General features: G+C 35.8%; 1 long non-coding RNA gene across 1 annotated transcript in view; it reads right to left on the bottom strand.

Annotated features, from left to right (window-relative positions):
• Positions 1–3,395: 3,395 nt before the first annotated feature.
• The window catches only part of LOC137501168 (uncharacterized), a 35,518-nt gene continuing 17,288 nt past the window's right edge, over positions 3,396–21,625 (bottom strand). The window contains exons 3-4 of the long non-coding RNA XR_011018392.1: positions 17,080–17,125; positions 3,396–3,430 (exon numbers count right to left, since the gene is read on the bottom strand). This is a non-coding gene — a long non-coding RNA (uncharacterized lncRNA). The remainder of the gene's footprint in view (positions 3,431–17,079; positions 17,126–21,625) is intronic.

Raw genomic sequence — 21,625 nt, forward strand, 5'->3', positions numbered from 1 at the left:
AGGAAACGCGGAATATTCAGCTTGGTGTCATCATGGGAGAAATATCTTGAAAGACTACATGTTACGAGCTGTCACTGGAGAGATGGTGTGGAATGACATTAGTATAAGAAATAACAAAGGTATTTTTACTGTTCCACCTATTCAATACAACACATTGTTCTGTGAACATAAAACTCCACCTACCCCCTCTTCTCCCCTGCGTTCCATTACCCCTCCCCCCACAAGTTTCACACCGCCTCTGCCACATAGATATAACACTAGAAGCAGGACCAACAGACAAGCTAACACTGCTATAACGGGAGGACGTATGTAACATCTACACATACATGTAACAGTTCTACTCCAGTAAAAATGAAGGACCTCTTAACTTTTCCAGGAGTTTAAAATTTCTTTCTGTTTTATTTCATTCCAGAGAAACAACGTCCCTATCGAATACTCTCTAGGAAGGGCCTTACGTCCAATGTAACTACACCGTCATCTCAATTCACCTTTTAGATATATTTTCTCAACAATTCCAGCTAATGTCTTATTTTATATGTCTCTTATGACGAACTCTGCATTCTCAACCATTATTATTTATGACGAACCTAATACGGATTTCACGACTCACACAAAATTATATTTTGTACAAATGCTTATTTTTATTCAGTTTAGACACAAATTTTAACTATGGGCAAGATTCTTTGGTGACTATATTGGAATTACATGCTTGAAAATATATAAGTACCACACGTCATAGAAAGGTGAAGATCGAGTTTTAGCTTCAGAAGCATAGTTTTAGACTGATGTTGAATTTAATCTATTTTATCATCACATGTTTTAATATAGTATTGTCCATATTTCAAGTGACTTTGTATTCTAGTTTTAGCTTGAATGTTAATTATCTTGTTTCACATTTTTATTGAATATTCAAATTCAGCATTTTAAGTTTGACAAAAGGCTGAAGATGCACTCTAATAAGGGCAAAATGCACCAATAATCTATATAGCTGTTTTTAAGTGTAACCACAGAACAGTGTGTGGTATTGAATAGGTGGAACAGTAAAAATAACTTAGTTACTTCTTATATGAATAACTTTCAATATGGAAAAAATCATAAGGATAATAACTTGCAATGATATTGGTAGACGAATAAGTTTCAGTGGGGTTTTTGAAAGTAGGAAAGATCACTATAAGATGATAACGAAAGCTGGAATTCAAGAGAACAAATTGGGGCAAATATTCGTTTATACATAGGAGAGTTAAGGATTGGAATAATTTACCAAGGGAGAGGTTCAATAAATTTCCAAATTCTTTGCAACCCTTTAAGAAAAAGGCTACGAAGACAACAGACAGGAAATCTGCCACCTGGGTGACTGCTCTAAATGCAGATTAATTTTTGAGAAATAAGTAAAACCAGCAGATTTTTGTACATTTTTTTAAATTTTACTCATTAAATATTTCATAAAAGGAAATGATGTGCATTAGTTTTCGATTTGCCCCTATATAAGGTCATAGTAAGAAGTGAAGAGATTGCAATGGTATGGTCACATGAAAAGAATGAACCCTCACAGGACTCTTCGAACATACTTTGACCACATTGTTCCTGGGAAGAGACCAAGAGGAAGACCTTGTGATGTTTGGGAAAAACAGATAGTGAAGGACCTTGAAATTAGAGATATGAACTGGTGTCGCATATATGAGCAGCATCTGTGGATGGATAGAACAAACTGGAGGAGGTTCGTACACAACTGCACCCGGCTTGCTGGAGCGAAGAAATGATGATGATGATGATGAGTAACAAACTTACACCATCAGAAATGCTAATGGTAGACAACCAATAGATCAAGATAGTAAAAATCTAGGTTTATCTTGGGTGTAACATTGATGAAAGCAGGGTCACTTCAATCAAAATAAAAGCCAAATAAAAAGAAACACCCTCATGAACATGAGATGACTTCTATATGGTTGAGATCTCAGCCTTAAACTAAAAAGCAGGATTGTGAAGTGCTACGTTGTCCTTACCCTTCGGCATGGTGCAGAAACTTGGATCATGTCAACAGAAAGGGAACTCCAGTCCTTTCAAGATGTGGATCTACTGGCAAATTTTGAAATATCTTGTGGGTGGGTGGATGGACAATGTCAAGAACAAAGATGTACATTAAACAATGAGTTATAAACCTGAGCTCATAAGAACAATAAAAACCAGGAAGCTATGAGGGCAAATCAAAAAAGTTACACTAGCTCGCTGCAAGAACACGCTGTGTTTTGTGACCGTGGCCAATGCAGAGCAAACTGTAGTAACTGCTGACACGTCCGATAGGAAGGTTGGTGTGGTATTTGCAATGGCCCAAGGACACAGATAATGGACAATGTCAAAACAACCAAAAACAACAACAAAGCATCATAAAGTTAATTACCTTGGGTGTAGTACTTGTAAGTTACAAACATAAAATGTGCAAGGGGCCAGAAATTAATTAAAGATAAAGAGATCAGGATCTTAAAATTTACACTTAACTAGTTGCCAGGTCAATGTGACTAAGTATACCAAAAGAAACCACCAAATTAAAGGTTAAATCAAAATATTTAATTAATGAATAACAATTAATAACTCATGGCCAACTTGCCCGGTCTGAGAAATGTTAACAGTCTCTTGGGGACTATGTGGAAAAGTGAAAAACGTTGTATGTTGTCATAGCTGTGTTGCCTTTGTGTAGGTGGTTTCATAAATGGCCATAACTTGGAAGTGCAACTTACTTTTTGAATCGCCCTCGTAGAATACCTAGGATATGGGATGCGCAACAAACACAACAAAGCTGTGATAGCCAAATGGTAGCCAATGTCAGGATCAGATAAACCAGAAGAAGAAGAAGAAGATTATTTTGAATTGCCTCCAACTTAATAAATTTGGATTTGGAATTTCTTTGACTGCTCTAGGAGTACAGTATGCAAGTTATTGTGTAATGTCGTAAATACAATAGAAATAACCTCATAACTTGATTACTAGTCTGTCAGAGTCACGCGTAAGGAATGAACAGAAGCTCTTCGAGGTCCACTCAGCCTACGTGATTAGAATTGAGGAGCTATCTGATGGTGAGATAGCTGCCCCGGTCTAGAAAGCCAAGAATAATGGCCGAGAGGATTCGTTGTGCTGACCACATGACACCTCATAATCTGCAGGCCTTCGGGCTGAGCAGCGGTTGCTTGGTAGGCCAAGGCCCTTCAAGGGCTGTAGTGCCATGGAGGGGGAATGTCTAGAATAATCTTCCCTCTACAGTAGTTGGTTCCATCATTTTTGATTCAGCTGTTCTTCTGTATATTTTCAAACTACTCTCGTCTTTATTACTCTACTGCTCTGCAATCTGCAATACAAATATATCTAAAAATGAAATCCAGTTTACTCACATAACGGTTCATCCAGAGCACTTGCTTCTTCCACTAGTGTGGCTTCCCTGTTAAAAAAAAAAAAAAGAAGAAGTCAGCTAAATTAGTACTACTGTGATCAAGACTATTGACTTAATGCAATAAATTTCATTATGGATCTGTATTGATGATTCTGTTATATAAGTTGAAAAACAAGTATTATTGTTCCACCTTGAATGTATTGACTAGGTGGAACATACTATTTTTCAACTTATATATTGATTTGTTTTAGAAAATACGGGAATACCAGCTCCCTTAACATTAATGAGAGGTGAAATGTTCTGACATCTTGTAGTTTAAAGGCATTGGCACACAAGAAGAATAGGTAGAAAAGTGTGAAAACAAGACTCCCTACAACCTGCAAGTTGCTGCTATCAGATTCAAATGACAACAAGAGTTGACTAAAGGAGATTGGATATAAAAGATGGATGAGAGGTATGTGGCATGGGTGGAACCAATGACAAATTCATTTAAATTATGTAATTATATTATTTTTATTCATTGATAGGACTAATTCTGACCTCTATATTGTCAGGTCACACTCCCACATAACATAATACCATAATTAAAACAATATCAAAATATCAGAAGCACACACCAGAGTACAAAGTTGAAACACTTACATGTCCCGAGTTTATGTTGTCATAGGAGTTGAAAGCAATAAATCATGCATATATACGCTGGATTCACATGATGTTGATATTGATCAACTGATTATTGCAAAGTTAATATGAGGCTTATTGTGATGTTTTAGTCCCTTGTTAGGAATTGAGTTAACAAGTAATAAAAATATACATGAACAATGGAACAATACACCTAAAAATGATGAAAAACACATTAAAAACTAGAATTTCTGTCAAATAATAATTCTAAAAGTAAAACATTGTCCTTACATATTACAATGCTTCCTGATTTTTCTCTTAAGATAATGTCATTTAAGCGATGCAATTATGAAAAGCAGTGTGAGTAGAAGCAAATTATTTCACTGATGAGTAACTAATTAGAATTTACTGTACATGTCTATTGACATGGCTGAGGGAGACATGTACTACTTGGATCAGTGGACAATTTAGTCAGGTGGGAAAAATCTTTAAACGTACTGAATGCATTGAATTTAACTTGTGAAAGGAGCATTGTTACAAAAATATATCTTTGTGAATGTGCATAGTATTGATTAGGTGAAGACATCCAACCCTTATAATTGTGAACCGATATGAATATAAATTTGAAATTCAAGAGGCAAAATTTGGGCAATATTCATTTATAGGATGAGAGTAAGGGATTGGAATATATTATTCAGGGAAATGATTGATAATTTTCCCAAGTTCTTTGAAAATGTTTGAGAAAAAAGCTAGGTAAACAACTGACAGGAAATCTCCCACCTGGGCGACAGCCCTCAATGCAGATTATTGATGAATAATTAAATGATTGAGAGATATGCATTGGAAACAGATTATGGTAATTTGGTAAGAACAGAGGAAGGAATCAGAGAAGGAACTATATCAATTTATACTGTGCGCAGCATTATTATGACAAGAAATATATAAGCGTGTGTGGTTTTAGGTACAGTGGGCTCCTGGTAATTCGTGTGCAGATAATTCACTTTGTGGTTAATTCGCAGATCTCGAACAGGTGTTTGTTTTTATAGCAACTAATCATCACATGTAGTAAAATAATATCTCTGCATCATTTACAGGAATTTTATTGCAATACAATGTATGGAGACAAGTTTTTTCTTCAGTGTTACAGTACGCCTACTTTCATACGGCAACAAGAATTCTGCCATCTTAGAAACATTAGAACATGTTGTCACAAGTGTTATAGCACAAATTTCCTCATCTTTGAAGCTAGGATAATATGAGAAGAATGCATTTTCATTCGGAGCCTAGCCTCCCTACCTTATGCCCCAAGGTCGCTGACCGCTTCTAAACTTAGCTGCGAAGGATGGATGTGCAAACAGCAGTCGTAAAATGAAAAATAAAAGGTTAACTGTAAGTGAAAACTGAAAATAATAGTTATTGTTGACATAATCCACATGCATTTTGTAAAGCTCATGTACTTTTGTTGTATATTTATTTTCCTCTATTGTGTATTGCAATATGTTATCATTACTGTTTCATTTGTTCATAAATTTCACTATTTTAACCAATGACTTCATTTTTACTAGGCTTAAAAGAAAAACCATGGATAATTAGCAGCTTTTGGTAATTTTAAGAAGGTCATGCATTAATTACTGTGAATTACTGAGAGTCCACTGTAGTTACGATGCAGTAAAATGGGGGAAGCAACTATGTAACACCCTATGGCAGGCCTGGCTATTTATTTCTCACCACTCACTGCACCTGAAAGAACCCATTAACATACACTGTGTTTGGCTTTGTTTGGCCACACTCCTTACCAGTAGTGAAGATGAGCACTGCAGATTTACTTGCAAGAGTAAAGGATGCAAGTCTCATTTACGGATTAGAAATCAATTTGAAGAAGACCAAACTCATGATCATTGATCGCGGAAATCAAGTGCACCTCACAGGTCAATTAAAGGGACTGGAGTTGGTTAATGACCTTGTATACCTTGGGTCATGTATAAGTGACACAAGAAATTGTGAGAAAGAGATGAACAGGCGTATTATCGTGGGACGTGTAGTCATTAGTAAACTAAGATCTGGCAGAACTGGGCAATATCCAAAATCATGAAGATTCGATTGGTTGAAGCACTAGTATTTTCTGTGTTCTCAAACGGTTGTGAGACATGGACTGTCAGGGCTAAGGACAAAGACCACATCGATGTCTTTGAGATGTGGTGTTGGCATAGAATGCTACATGTAGCTTGGACCAAAAGGAGAAAAAATAAGTCCATTATTAAAGAAATGAAGATAGTGAAATGTCTTTTTACACATGTCAGTGAAAGAATACTTCAGTTCCTTGGACATATCTTAAGGAGGGATGGAGACAACCTGGACAAGTCTGTCATAGAAGGCAAAATAGAAGGCAGAAGATCACGTGTAAGGACAGCAAGCAGGTGGCTAGGTCAGGGGAGGAAGATCATTAAACAAGATGGCGCATAGTGCAGTTTACTTGTGAAGTCGCTCCGCTGAACACCAGCCGTATCCTCATGTAAACTAACAATTAGTTATTGCAAGTGATAGTAACTGCTGAGTAAGTGTAACGTCACTGCCTTGAGTTAACATCATGACTCTAAAGGCAGTACAATCCAAGGTATCTTCATTTGACGAACAAATGAACGAGTTATAGAAACGACTGGAACAAGCGACCATGGCTGCAGGCAGGGACACCAACTGCACGGAACAACTGGATGCTCTGCACTCGGACTTCTGTGAATTTCAGGCATCTATAAGTGCTGAGATTGAATCCATCAAGCAAGAACTCTTGGCACTTCAGCTGAGAGCTAACAAGCAAGATGAAATACTGGATGCTCAGGAGCAATACTCGAGGAGGAATTGTCTTCCTCTTCACGTTGTCAATGAGTGCCCTAATGAGGATACAGCTGTAAAGGTACTAAACACTGTGAAGGAGAAACTGAACATTGAACTGACAATGGCCAGCAATGACAGGTGCCACAGGCTTGGAGGTCGTAAGAGGACAGTGGCAGATGCAGTGTCTAATGGGAAGAGACCCATAATAGTAAAATTTGTTAGGTACCATGAGCGAGAAGCAGTGTGGCATGCTAAACGGGCTTTAAAGGGTACTCAGTTGTTAATAACTGAGTTTCTTACTCAGATGAGGAAGGAGATGCTTCACAAAACCAGGGAATGTGTAGACAGGCGAGCTTGGTCACAAGATGGATGTATTATTTTAATGGACAGTGGCGGCAAAAAGTATTTTATAAATACACCTGCTGAACTAGATTCTGTTCTACAAAGGCTTGGTGCAGAGATGATCTGATTAGACCACAATGGCTGTATTATACCGTAGTAGTAATCTTAGGATAGGTTTATATTATAGTGTGTGTGCCTTAGTTGAGAGAGAGAGAGAGTGTGTGTGTGTTTGTGTGTTTGTTTTTCTGAGTGCAAGTATAAGTTGGCATGCATCTATTGAGATATGGAGGTAAGACATATGTATTCTCTCCTGGGTAATTCCTTTATTATAGAGTACTGTTATGCCTACCCCTAAGTGTGGCAATGACCTTCAGGTAGACAGCGGGCCTGCTCCTTCCCCTTTCCCAGCCTCCCAGCACTTGCGCTCTTCCCTCCCATCGCTTGGTAATATGCTAGAGAAAATATTTGTGACTAAACCCCATTCTTTGAACTGCATTCACACAAATGCACAGTCTGTCCCAGCCCATACTGACAAGCTTAAAGCTCTACTTCAAGACAGAAAAATGCATATTGATGGAGTGAGTGAAACGTGGTTCAAGAAATCCATTCCTAGTAGCATGGTAGATATAAACAGATATCATCTATACAGGCATGACAGAGATGACAGGAGAGGAGGAGGAGTAGCTTTATACTGTAGAGACGATATCCGTTGTAAAATAGTTTACACTTCTGGCCACTCTGCTGAGCCGAGACCCGAGTTCATGTTCGCGGAGGCAATTATTTCCCCAGTGAAGGTATTAATTGGTGTCGTCTACAGGCCCCCCAGAGTAGGGCATATGACTGACTTTGAAGACATTCTACATCGACTATTATCGATTTATGAACACGTATTAATATTCGGAGACTTCAATACTGACATATTACAGCAGACAAGAGAAACGAAGCAATTGCTAAACATATTCCAGTCATGTAACATGACAGTATTACCAGTACAACTGACTAACCACAGTATCGAAACCACCTCCTCATCTCATACCCTTCTTGATTTAATGGTTACGAATAACCCTCATAAAATTTTGCTTCATGGTCAGATTCCTGTTCCATGCATTTCTAAGCATGACTTGATATACCTGTCATATTCTCTTAAAGTACCAAAATATAAAACGAAATATATCACTTATAGGGACATTAAACATACAAATATGAATGACTTTAGAGTGGATACTTCTAATTCTCCTTGGGAGGACATAATTAACATAGATGATATTGATATGAAACTACAAAAGTTCAATTCCCTCTTACTTGGTCTCCTCAATGAGCATGCTCCGAAACGTAGAGTTAAAGTATCTAGACCTCCCTCACCATGGCTAACTGATGACGTCAAACGCATGATGTCGCATCGAGATTCATTACATCGGCTATATAGACGAACCAACTCTCCTGATGTTCTTGAACATTATCGGTCTCTGCGCAACAAAATTAAAGTATTGATCCAAAATAAATTTTCTCACTACCAACAGCTAGCCAATAATAATATGAATGCACGAAGCACATGGCGAGAGCTTCGCTCTATGGGAATAGGGAAACTTTAACCTAACCATTGTAACCCAGATATATCACTTGACGACTTAAATAAACACTTCTCTGACATTAAAATTAAGTACCAACCACAGATTATAACTCATACGATTAACACATTACTGACTAAACCGCCACCAAATAGACCAATGTTTAAATTCCTTACTGTTAATGAAACTGAGGTGAAGCGTGAACTGCTTTCGGTCAAGTCAAATGCCACTGGAGTTGATGATCTCCCCATCATCATCATTAAATGCATTATAGATATTATTTGCCCAGTAATTATTCACATATATAATTTCTGCCTTTGTTCTGGAACACATCCAAGGATATGGAAAGATGCAATCATAAATCCGGTACCAAAAATATCTCCAGCTATTTCCCTATCAGACTATCGACCTGTGTGTATACTTTCATCTCTATCCAAACCCTTCAAACAGATAATCCATCGGGGTACTTTAACAAATATTCCTTGTTTGACCCATTACAGTCAGGCTTTAAAAAGGGACACAGCACGACCACTGCCCTATTAAAGTTACAGATGACATTAGATACGCAATGAGTGAACAGAAGGTCACAATACTTACTCTTCTTGAATTTAGCAGTGCATTCGACGCTGTTAACTTAGACATATTGCTAACCAAATTAAAATCCCTTCATCTAAATCAGACTGCTTTACAACTCTTTAGCTCTTACCTCACAAACTGCAGACAACGAGTCGTTATAAAAAATAAGACTTCTCAATCGGCAATGAAACATGCAGGATTAGCCCAAGGCTATGTACTTGGACCATTGCATTTTTATTTTATACTGAGCCCTTCCCGCGTTCAGGTACGACACAGCTACAATATCCTGACAGCCAGATGTAATCTCAGGGTATTTCTTCACATAAGAAAAATATCTAATTTTTCTTCTTGGCTAGGATTAACATGAATTCAGAGAAGAAAGTAAACTCATGTCCTCATCCCGAGGTGGTGCAGCTCTTTTCAGGAACACCCCCATTGGAGGTGAGCTGCATGTACCATTTCAATCACATACCAGCCCTCCTGCCATTCTTAAATTTCTGGAAGTACCGGGAATCGAACCCAGGCCCCCGAGGACGGCAACTAATCACACTGACTGTTACGCTACAGAGGCGGACAAATCAGAGAAAAAGGTAGGGACTGCACGTGATAATCACTGATGAACGTCTCCATCCTATCGCATTCAAGAGTAAATCCATCATTGACTGCTTAACTCCGATGCAAATCGTATGATAAACACCTTAGAAACTAAGTCTATCTACTCTCAACTGCTACAAATTATCACTCTCTTTATAAGAAAATAATGAGAAAACACATTTATTAAATTAAGCAAAAATTAAAGAATTGAGAACTTGTATTACTAAGAACTTTCATAATCGATGATTAAAATCAATAATAATTCATAATATTTTACATTTCAGTGAGGGCTGGCTTACTAACAAAATAAAATAATAAAATAAATTCACTACTTCTGAAATGAACTTAAGCTTCATCATTCATAATCATGTTTGAAAATTAAATAAATCATTCAATTATTACATAAGTAATTAATTAGCTTGCGAGAAAATTAAACAATTCAAATCAATCATTGTGCCATAATCACTTTGTATTTTAAAATGGAATATCTCCTCACAATTGATAAAATCTAAATTTTTGCTGTTTGAATTCGTTTCTCTGGCGAAGAAATGTATTATGATGACTGACGGGCTAAGGTTTCCATCCCTGTTGCCTTTTAAATCTCAGCTCCTAATTTACTAGCTTCTCATTTAAAATTACTACATGAATTATAAGTCAACACTCAAAATATAAAATAATCTATCTCACTATTCTATCTAAATAATTCTTAATTTACTGCTAAACGGCTCAATATGCACCCACTCACGAGGCTTATATTTAATATATCATATGTGCAAGTAATTCCATAAGTATTTACGTTATGATATCTCGGTTCTATTTATATGCATCGCTTCTAATATCTATATTGGCTTAACACATCTTTCACCTCACATATTTTACGAGAATACATCATAAGACACAAATATTTTAATATAAACAGCTGTATTTGATGTTACATTAACTCTCTAATCTCAACTATACGTAAATATCCACCATTCATATCTTACTTTGTGTCACTCCCACGGTGTATCTCTTTCCTTGTGCTTGCATCATCTAACTGATCCAATATATACAAATTTCAGCATCTACCATCCATATATACATCATATAATCACTGAAACCCACATTATCATACACAAATTAATTCATATATCTTCTTTCTTCACTATAAAACCTTCAATCAATTCCATTTCATCTTTCTCAATACCCTTTTTTCATCATTCATAATTTCTTTCATAATAAATGCAATTACAAAGACGTACCATTCTTATTTACGTAATACTCCTTTAAATAGATGAATTATCTTCCAATACTACGATGTTTAACCTTAAATAGTTTCATTCGTGTATTTAACAACATTACTTTGCAAGGAATAATTCGACTATATCTTTCACTTCCTCTCATGCGATCCACCTGTGACGTAATCGTTGACTGAATGGTTTCGCGAGATCCATAGATATTATTCACCATACGATTATCTTTGTATTCAGCTGTTTGATACCGAGCTTGATAGCTGCAGTCGTTTAAGTGCGGCCAGTATCCAGTATTCGGGAGATAGTAGGTTCGAATCCCACTGTTGACAGCCCTGAAATGGTTTTCCGTGGTTTCCTATTTTCACACCAGGCAAATGTTGGGGCTGTACCTTAATTAAGGCTATGGATGCTTCCTTCCCACTCCTAGCCCTTCCCTGTCCCATAGTCGCCATAAGACCTACCTGTGTCGGTGCGACGTAAAGCAACTAGCAAAAAAAAAAAAAAAAAAAAAAAAAAGGCTGTTCGATATCTTTTCTTCCTACTCGTATTTTCAATTACCTTGGTAATTCGCTTATTTTTTGCATAGCCATACTCCACGAGATATGAATCTAATTATACACTAACTTAATATAGTGTTAGCAGATTACATGTAACATACTTCACTTCACTGTTTCACTTACACTCTTAAAATATTTCACACTTAGAATACTTTATTCTAATGCATATGCCTAGCTAAACTAAGAATTATAATACTTATGGCAAACACTTAGCTCATCTTTCATCATATCAGCTGTCAGTTGCTCTCCTCCTCCTAGTCACATTGCTAGTCCATTGGCCATAGTCCGAGGTTCGGCTGGATTCCTCATCTCATTTTAGCTGGTTGGATCATATCTCCCTCCAGTTTGGTCCATCTGGATGTTTAGCAAGTCATCTTCTTCTTGGAATAGCTGCCAATATAATCAAATAATGTCGACAAGTAAATGTTCATTTTAAGATTTTCTTAGAATAATATTTCTTTTTGAAATATTCTATTAGTCTTCTCTTGCATTCTAGTTAACCAATTCTCTATATCTGCATATGATCTTCAGTCTCATCTTATAAAAATCTTCAATTTTAAAATTATTTGTTATCTGAAAATGTAATTCCTTCCTCAATTCTTTTTCTGACGGAGTGTTCCTTTCCTATCCTTCTCTTTTTTTACGACTTCCAATTAATAAGTTCCGATGTATCGCTAATCTTTTGCCTCGGGTCCATCAGTGTACGTATTTAAATAAATTCTCATATATCACGCTGTGTCTATATTTTTCACAGTGTTTCTGCAAGTATCTTGCTGTCTTCTCTTAATTTATAACAGCTATTCTTCAAAACTTACGCCGTAATCTTGACTATTTCTCTTCTTCGATGCAGCAACAGCAATTTGCTTCCTCTCGAGTTCAGTTTTTCAAGTATATCTTTTTAATAATATATTATTTTACTTGTTTTCTTGAAACAATTCCCCTGACATTGCTCTGTTCTGCACCGCCTTTTAAAGGTAGTTGTTCCAAGTTAATCACGGCCTCCTATTGTATTCACATGTCAAGACTTTCTTGTATACTATCTTGGCCTGAGTGGTCTATATCTTTCCTGGACGCCATTTTGGAACATGTCCGAAAATGCAACGGGCACAATACATAAACGACATAGCATCTCAACTGAAATATTGTAACTATCACATATATGCGGACAACCTCCAGATATATTATCACACATCCAGCTAGATCTTCTACCTTTTGTTTTGGAGGCAATAACCTTTATCTTAAATTCGTAACTTATAACATAATTATCCCTCAGATTTGCCTCCCCATATTTCTGTGTCACCTTACATAAGCACTTAAAATCTATGCACATTACCTGAAGTATCTTAGGTAGTGATGCAAGTTTTCTATACCTCTGTGTTTGGTCTTATTTCTACTTTTGTGTTGATTGGGGTAGCCCCCTTTTTATTCATCATGTATCATTTGATAATTTTCTTTCAATTCAAATTAAGTGATTACATTTCTTTTAACATAATGTGACCGGGCGAGTTGGCCGTGCGCGTAGAGGCGCGCGGCTGTGAGCTTGCATCCGGGAGATAGTAGGTTCGAATCCCACTATCGGCAGCCCTGAAGATGGTTTTCCGTGGTTTCCCATTTTCACACCAGGCAAATTAAGGCCACAGCCGCTTCCTTCCAACTCCTAGGCCTTTCCTATCCCATCGTCGCCATAAGACCTATCTGTGTCGGTGCGACGTAAAGCCCCTAGCAAAAAAAAAAAAAAAAAAAAAAACCATAATGTGCATGTCTACAGGCATGCTTAACAACCTTTAATTTGCATTTGTAAAGATCTTTCTGTTTTGAGTTTTGATTTGTTTCCTTTTTCTTAAAATAAATGTGTGTAATCCAAGGGAAATTACACTCTATGTTTTCTCAAGGTTCCATGCTGCTTTCCACATCCATTCTGTAGTTGTCATGTTTCCTAAAATGTTGTTTATGTTTTGTGCTGCAATGCTTTTGTTGAACCTTAAGGTTTCTTTTACGGTGTTTAAAATTTCATTTTTTATTATTATTATTTATTTTATTTGTGTAATCAAGCCAAGTGCAATTAGACAGCTCAGAGACTAAGCAATACCTACTTCAGCATGTTATTAAATGAAAAGTCTGACTGCTCTACCGTCGACTGCAAAATAGGTGCAAACCACAAAATCTACCACCCTTTCATAATATGGGTAGAAGTAGAAACATCACCGACTAGCTTTCCAAACATGAAGTCTTCAGGTTACAAAGACTTCAACTAAGGTACAATGAAAAGAGATGGAGCACCACATTGAAAATGAACATACAGTGTGCTCTCAGTTATATGGGAAGAGAAGAAAATTCCAATGTTCAGAAATGGAAATAGCAGGAAATGTGGAAAATACAGGGACATCACTCTGCTACCACACACCGGGAAGCAACTGAAATAGATCAAGAGACTTGGGGAGATAGTTGAATCTTTATAAGAACAATAACAACATAGCTTCAGAAAAGACAAAGCATTGTGGATCTCATTTCTGCAGTGAGAATGCCGACAGAAAATTACTGTGAACAAGGAAAGAAACTCGTGATGGTACTTTTGATGGCCTATGACAGTAATCTTCGGAATAAGATCTGGGAATGCCTTGAAGGTTTTCAGGTCCCTAAATTCTTCATTGGCAAAGTACTGATTCTTTACTGATGCCAGAATTGTTATACCTACATCTTAGATAGGAAATGGAATATCTGAATGGTGTGATGAAGAGAGGAGTCCTGCAAGGGAGTGCTTTTATCACCACTCCTGTTCATTACAGTAATAGATTGGATCATAAAATCTATCAAGGAAATGGACAATAAACCAAATGCTTTGGTATTTACTCATAATGTGTTGATGTGGGAGAATGGAAGCAGAAGTACAGGAGTACAGTAACTGGATTTTCGGAACAATAATTTTAAAGAATTCAAACTCGAAGTGAGCAACACAAAGACCATACAAAAGACTATGAACAGAAGAGAAACTGATTTCAGTATCTAGAGGGAACCAAATTAGAATTAGTTTTCCCATTTAAATATCTCAGAAGTATAATCTCAAAAGATAGTATCGTCAACCAGGAAGATTTCAACAGGATCAGAAAGCATCTAACTTTAACAATGAAGTGGAAACCTACTTTTGAAATACTACAATATTCCAGAAAGCCACAATAACTATGTATTACATCTATCTTGTATCAACTCCCATCTATGGCTTGGAGACCTGTACTATACTAAACAAAGAAATTAGTAGAATTCAAACAACAGAAATCAGATTTGCCAGAACTGTGAATCGATAGACCAGAAGGAACATGATCAGAAATGGAATGAATAGGAAAGAAGCTGGTGACAAGGTTCTTATTGCCAGTGTTATAAAGAAGAGTAGACTTCAGCAGCATGAAAATGTAATGACAATGGACAGTGAAAGAATACAAGGAAATAATTCAACCCCAAAGTAAAAGGTAAAAAGAACAAGGAAACAATGAATACAGACAGTAAAATCAGAGAGGGAGGAAAAGGGATTCATGCCGGAAGATGCCCAAGAACAAAAAATATATGAAGATAGGAAGAATGATTGAACACCACACCTGGGAAACTGGAGATGGAGGATGACGATGATAATGAATGTGGCAACTGTCGACGGTGGTGGGACGGTGAACTGGAAATAAGAATTGTGTTTTGAGTTCGGAAATGGAAATTACTATTTACCCTTTATTTTAAAATCATTGATTATAGTGTTTCTCAATATGCTGGTTTTACCTTCTTTTTTTTTTGGACAGAGTGAACATTGCAAGATGCAAGAATTATTTTTGAAGTGATTTTTGTATTAAAATTTTATGCAACTTGAAGGAATTGTTATGTAACTAGAAGAAAATATTAATTTGAATAAGTTTGTAATTTTAAAAAAATGTAATTTAGGGAAACCTCAACAATGGGACTTATGAACTTCCAATATTTTTAACATTGCAAGAGTGATTAAGTGTCCTGTATATCAAGAATTGTAATTTTGTAATGTTTGAAAAATATTGTAAGGTGCTTTAATTCTGGCATCCTATACTGCATGTGCAGTTTCTGCTGTTGAAACAGGTATCACAATAGGAATATTTGAGAAATTGCTAACTATCTTAAATTGACCATATATGGTCACGCAATTGGATTGGCCAAAATAACGGCCTTTCCAATTGGCAAAAAAAAAAATGGAATCTAGCGGAATTGTATTCCATTGGTTGATTGTGATTTGTCCATTTCCGGTCTTCTGCCGCTTCGCATGCATTATGTGATTAGGCCGCATCTTTACCATCTGACCATCCTCATGAGCACTCGCCCCTGAGGTTTCCCCTTGGGGAACTCCTCCCTTTCCTTCGTAAGTGCTATTTCCATGTTTTCTTATTGGGTTCATTTTATTTAATTCCTTTTGTGTTTCGGTATTTTCTCATTTAATGTAATTTTCAATGTTTTAAATTCAATGTGTCTGAGTTTACCTTAGATTTCTGTCGTCTATAATTTCAATTCTTTGAATTCTGCATAATCTTATGATGTCAAGCCTTGTGTTTTCAAAGTTACTTAAGAATCCAGATTATGTCTTTATTTTGGTTTACCTAGCGGATCTGTATCTTTTGTTAATTTTAATATATTTGAGCTAGAGGGTGATTCTTACAAACCTTTTCTTCCCCATAATGTCCTACCTTCACATGGACCTCAATAGGGCCCTTGCATGTTCCACACTCCTGTCCTTAGTTGTCGTTTATTAGCCCTGTAAGTTTTCCTTCGCATATGGTTTTATTTTGCGTATTTATTATCTACTGTCGTATTTCCAAGTTTTGATGTGTAACCACCGCTACTGTGTTATTTTTACTATTTCCCTATTCACCTTAAGTGTCAATTATTATAATTGTTTTCTTATTTTCATGTTATTATTATTATTATTATTATTATTATTATTATTATTATTATTATTATTATTATTATTAGTTCGTGTAGGCAAATTTTCTCGGCAACGCTACAGGTATCATCAGAAGTACTGATCAGAAAAACAAAACAACTGAAAATATACCACCAGAATGAGAACCATTATCAATATCAAAGAAGTTACCTGACAACATGGCTCATACAATTGCCCACAGCAAATAATCATTGAACAAATATCCTTCACAGGATTCTTGTAGCTCCTTCATGTTCTTATATCAGTCAACAGTATACAGTCAACCTTCTTGGTTCTGACAATGCCTAATACTATGTAACTTTGGAAATCTCTAGGGATATGGTATTTTGATAATGACTAAGCTAATAGTTTTTCTACTTTCAAAAATACATTTTCACATGGTATCACAAGAGAATTCTTATAGCAAAAGCTTGCATTTGATCTGACTTACCTCTCTTCCTCATGGGCAATTTGTACTTCTTGAAGCACATCTGGCCCTACAAAGAAACGATGCAAATAATTAGTGGTAAAGAACAAACGAACGAATGAATGAATGAATGAATGAATGAATGAATGAATGAAAGCTCAAAACAACTCTAAGAATTCTGCAAGTTTTCCAAACTAACATGAACACATAATGACATTTATCACATATCAGGACAGTTCTAATAATATTATAACAGATATGATTCCAGATTAACAGTGATGAACTATAACTCTTAGGTTCTTCAGTTTGACAAAGCTAATTAATGATTAAATAAAATTTAGAAAATACAATACCTGAAAATGAAAACATTTAACAAAATTTATCCCTGGAAAAGAAACAACTTATTAAAACAGAATATCATGTTTCATTCTTGAAAGCACATCTTCAGATTCTATCAAACCCCACTTTTTTAATAAAATTATAAACTGATTCATAACACTGAGAAGTGTTTATGTTAAAACCTGCATCCACTCTCTCAACAATAAAATTGTTGAAATGTTATAACTTATATTAATAAAGCACTCCTCACATGGTTCCTCACTCCACACTGGTCCACGTAAGAGTGCGATGTTGTAAAATATACTGTCACTGGCGTTGTATGAGTTGACTTTGTACTACACATATCTGCTACGTCACATTCTGGTGACATCGTCGGCCTTCATGGAATTGTAATTGTAGACTATTTTTATTATTATTATCATATTTTAAATTGCTTGGAATGATTTAGAGGATGTTTAATGAGCATTAGTGAATTAATCAATTACTGGTATACTATTTCATGCAGTTTGTACTGTTGTGTAATGTCATAAACTACTGCCCCGGTGGGAAGAGATCTCTGGGATGCCCCAGGAAGAGATGGCTTGAAAATGCAAATCTTTTGTATAGACCATAACAGTTCTTCTATAGGATTAATACATGAAAGGATGATGATGATGATGATGATGATGATGATGATGATGATGATGATGATGATGATATACTGTTGTGCTTTCTTAATAAGTGATTTAATTTATTATAGTGAAGATTGGGAACTTTTTTAGGAGCACTGAAGTTTGTGGTTACATCAGACTCTAGTGATGTCATTGGCTTCCAGGTAACCATAATTGTAGACCATTTTTTTTGTTGTTGTTGTTGTTGTTTAGGTCATCAGTCTGTAGACTGGTTAATTCTGGAAAGCCTCTTTTTAGGACCCCTTACCGTATTGTTCTTCTGTAGCATAATATGTCTTGTGTAAAGGAACTAATGTTTGAGAAAAAAAATGTGACCTGTTGCACAGAAAGGGACCCAAAGGTGACAATGGAAATTTAAAATGCTCTGTACTACATCAGAAGAGAAGACAAAAGGACAACCAATTACCATTAATTGTTTCTTACTTTATAATTTTATTTATACATTAACGTATAATTTTAACGAGCACAAGCCTTTCGAGATGTGTGTATTGAGATATACTAAGGCATAGTTCTACAAGTTCTTTACATGAACAAAGTGTTATCAACTAAAATCACGTTTTCACTTTGACAACATTTGAATAACAAGTGTCTTATCGGACTGACAAATTATCGCCAAAGATTCAAATGTAACCGAAAATATGATGTGATGATTTGAGCATTAGCACATAAACAGATCAACAAAAACAGTGTATCAAGTGATTGCTATAAGTAATTACTATTTTATTTAGCACACAGTGTAAATAAGAATTTCAAAAAACTTTTATACATCGATAACATGTCAAAATTTTTTATTAATCTTTTATTGGTAAAAAATATGTATGTATTAAAGTGTCACAACGTCAATTTTAATTATTTTGTCCTTTCTCAATTGTGTAATTAATGTATTTTATGGCTGATGATGACATTTAAATGTCGAAACCGGTACCATTTTTAAATAAATGTTGTAAATAATATCTTATATAACTCGTAATTTGTATTGAAAAGGTTGAACCTAAAAAATCATATGTCTGTGATCTCAGTTCAATACGGAAACAAAAATTAAATTTATAATGCAGTAGGTAGTGAAATTGTAAATATTCACTTTGATAGGCAGACAACTTGCGACAAGAGTGCACTCTTCAGCTGTGCTGGCACTAGCGTTACACCATAAGCTCAGATCCGTGTACAGAAACAGAAACAATAATAGTACTGATTTTCAAAAATCAAAATTTTTGATACTGTTGAGAGGATATGGGATAGTAAATTTAATAATGTGTTGTTGATTACTATGACTAAGGAGATGAGCTGTTTGCTGAACTATGAAATTAACTCAAATTTCCTGAAAACGTGGCAGGTTTCAGAGAGAGCCTAGTTATAACTGAACTCCAGATATCTGGCAAGCTCTACTGATATACGAATTATGTATGAATCAGCTCTGGCCCATACAATTTAGTGGCAGAGATGTGCTGTAGGAGTGTTATTACAGATGCTGTGCAAATATACTTCATTTATGTGTAGGCACAGAATCCATTATCATACTGTGGTTTTTGCTATTTCCAAGTACATTGTGTGGCTCTGGGAATCTTCCCGTTGTTCATATGTGATCCATTGTGCAGAAAAGGACCTCATCAGATTTTTCATTCTTGAGATTTTTGTGGTTATAGAATTGGCATAACATACTGAGCATTTTATAAAAAAAGTTAATGCTTCTGGTTGCAATACTTCAGAAGATATTAATTATTGACTGTTGTTATTAAGAAAACTGTATTTTGAGAAAAACACAGTTATAGCTTTCACTAATTATCTTACCAATTGTTCAATGTTTCATGACATTGAGTGATGGAGACTTGAACTGCTACATAACTTTGTTAAGAAGACCCATTGGCAATGCAAGGAGTCAAAACATAGAAATGTAATTTTTAAACCACAGACACTTTCGTTCAGCTCTGCTGTAAAATTTCCATTGCCGACTCTGGGTCCCTTTCCGCACAATGGATCACAAATTATAAAAATGTGAGGGATCAGTGTAACCCTCACATTTGCTTACACAGAATTCCTTCGCACCACAGTGGTCTACCAACCCACGAGCAGCAAATTACACAAGATGTGAAATTTGCATGAATAAAGGCCCTTTTTGTGCAGGTTCATATAAAAAAAAACCATTTTTTCCAAAACCACCAAACTTTGTTCACCTTCTAACAACTACATAAAAATACATGCATAATACCTACTAACCATATCTCCTTGTTTATCAACATGGATGCAAGAAAACAACAAATTAAACTTGAAAATTCAAATTTTTGCCACACCATTAAGTAAAATAAAATAAAAAGATATTATTTCACAAATCATGATTCTTTTGAAGTATCTAAATAAAACTAGTACCTACAATAAATTCTTACCCTGTTAAAAACTACTCTCATAAACAAAATATATTTACTGCAAAATATGGGGGGTTTTAATTCCATACTGCTTAGGTACTCTAGCTGTTAAGGTTCCTGACAAAAGTGTACATAAAGATTAAAGAGTCACTTTCAGGAATGTAATGTTAATTTCAAAAGATAATAGGTAACATGGTGTTTTTGGGATGTATAGGCCTGGAAACGGTGGTACCGGTACTGACTTAAATGTGGAATTATTTGACAAGTTAACCAACTCTACAGAGAATAATGTATCCACAAAGACACACATGAGATGCTGTCAGTTGATACAATTAATTTTATTCACATATATTCACAATTTTTTTTTTTTTGCTAGTGGCTTTACGTCGCACTGACACAGATGGGTCTTATGGCGATGATGCAATAGGAAAGACCTAGGAGTCGGAAGGAAGCAGCCGTGGCCTTAATTAAGGTACAGCCCCATCTATTCACAAATTAACACACACACAACCTTACTCACAGTATCAAAACACTTCACTTCGAGAATATCAACAAAGCCACCATTATTAAAAACAACTGCGAACACTTCAATTTGGAGGTTACAATTTTGAAATACAGTTGAAAACAGATGACTGCGTCAAGCACGTCACTTCAACATGGAGACTGCAATTACCGCATGTCACACGATTACAAGTATCACCTTTCTACACCATAACTTGTCAACCAATAACTTCCGAACAATAACTAACAGTAACTCCAGTAACTAACTTCACCATCAAGATCATCTCTTTATATAGGTGCCTGGGCAGGCGTCTAGAAAGTTACATTACAAAATATATCTTCGTGAAAATTGTAGAGTGGTAATACCCTGGTGGCATTACCCCAGCTGTCTAAAATCCACTTCATAGCTATACATACAAGTAATAATAATAATAATAATAATAATAATAATAATAATAAAAGTGGTAAGGAATAGTAAAAACCCACTGTATTATAAGTAGGGCCCGGATGTTTATGCAGTAATAGGTTAGAATGCAAACTTACTGAAGCGAGTAACAAGTAGGGTCTACCTGCACGACGGTAGTGTTGTGAGTTTTGCATACACATAGGGGTTTGGCCCATTAGAACCCTTAGACTCTACTTGTTACTCGCTTCAGTAAGTTTGCATTCTAACCTATTACTGCATAAATGCCTGGGCCC

Source organism: Anabrus simplex, chromosome 6 (assembly GCF_040414725.1).
Source record: "Anabrus simplex isolate iqAnaSimp1 chromosome 6, ASM4041472v1, whole genome shotgun sequence".
Taxonomy (NCBI): Eukaryota; Metazoa; Arthropoda; class Insecta; order Orthoptera; family Tettigoniidae; genus Anabrus; species Anabrus simplex.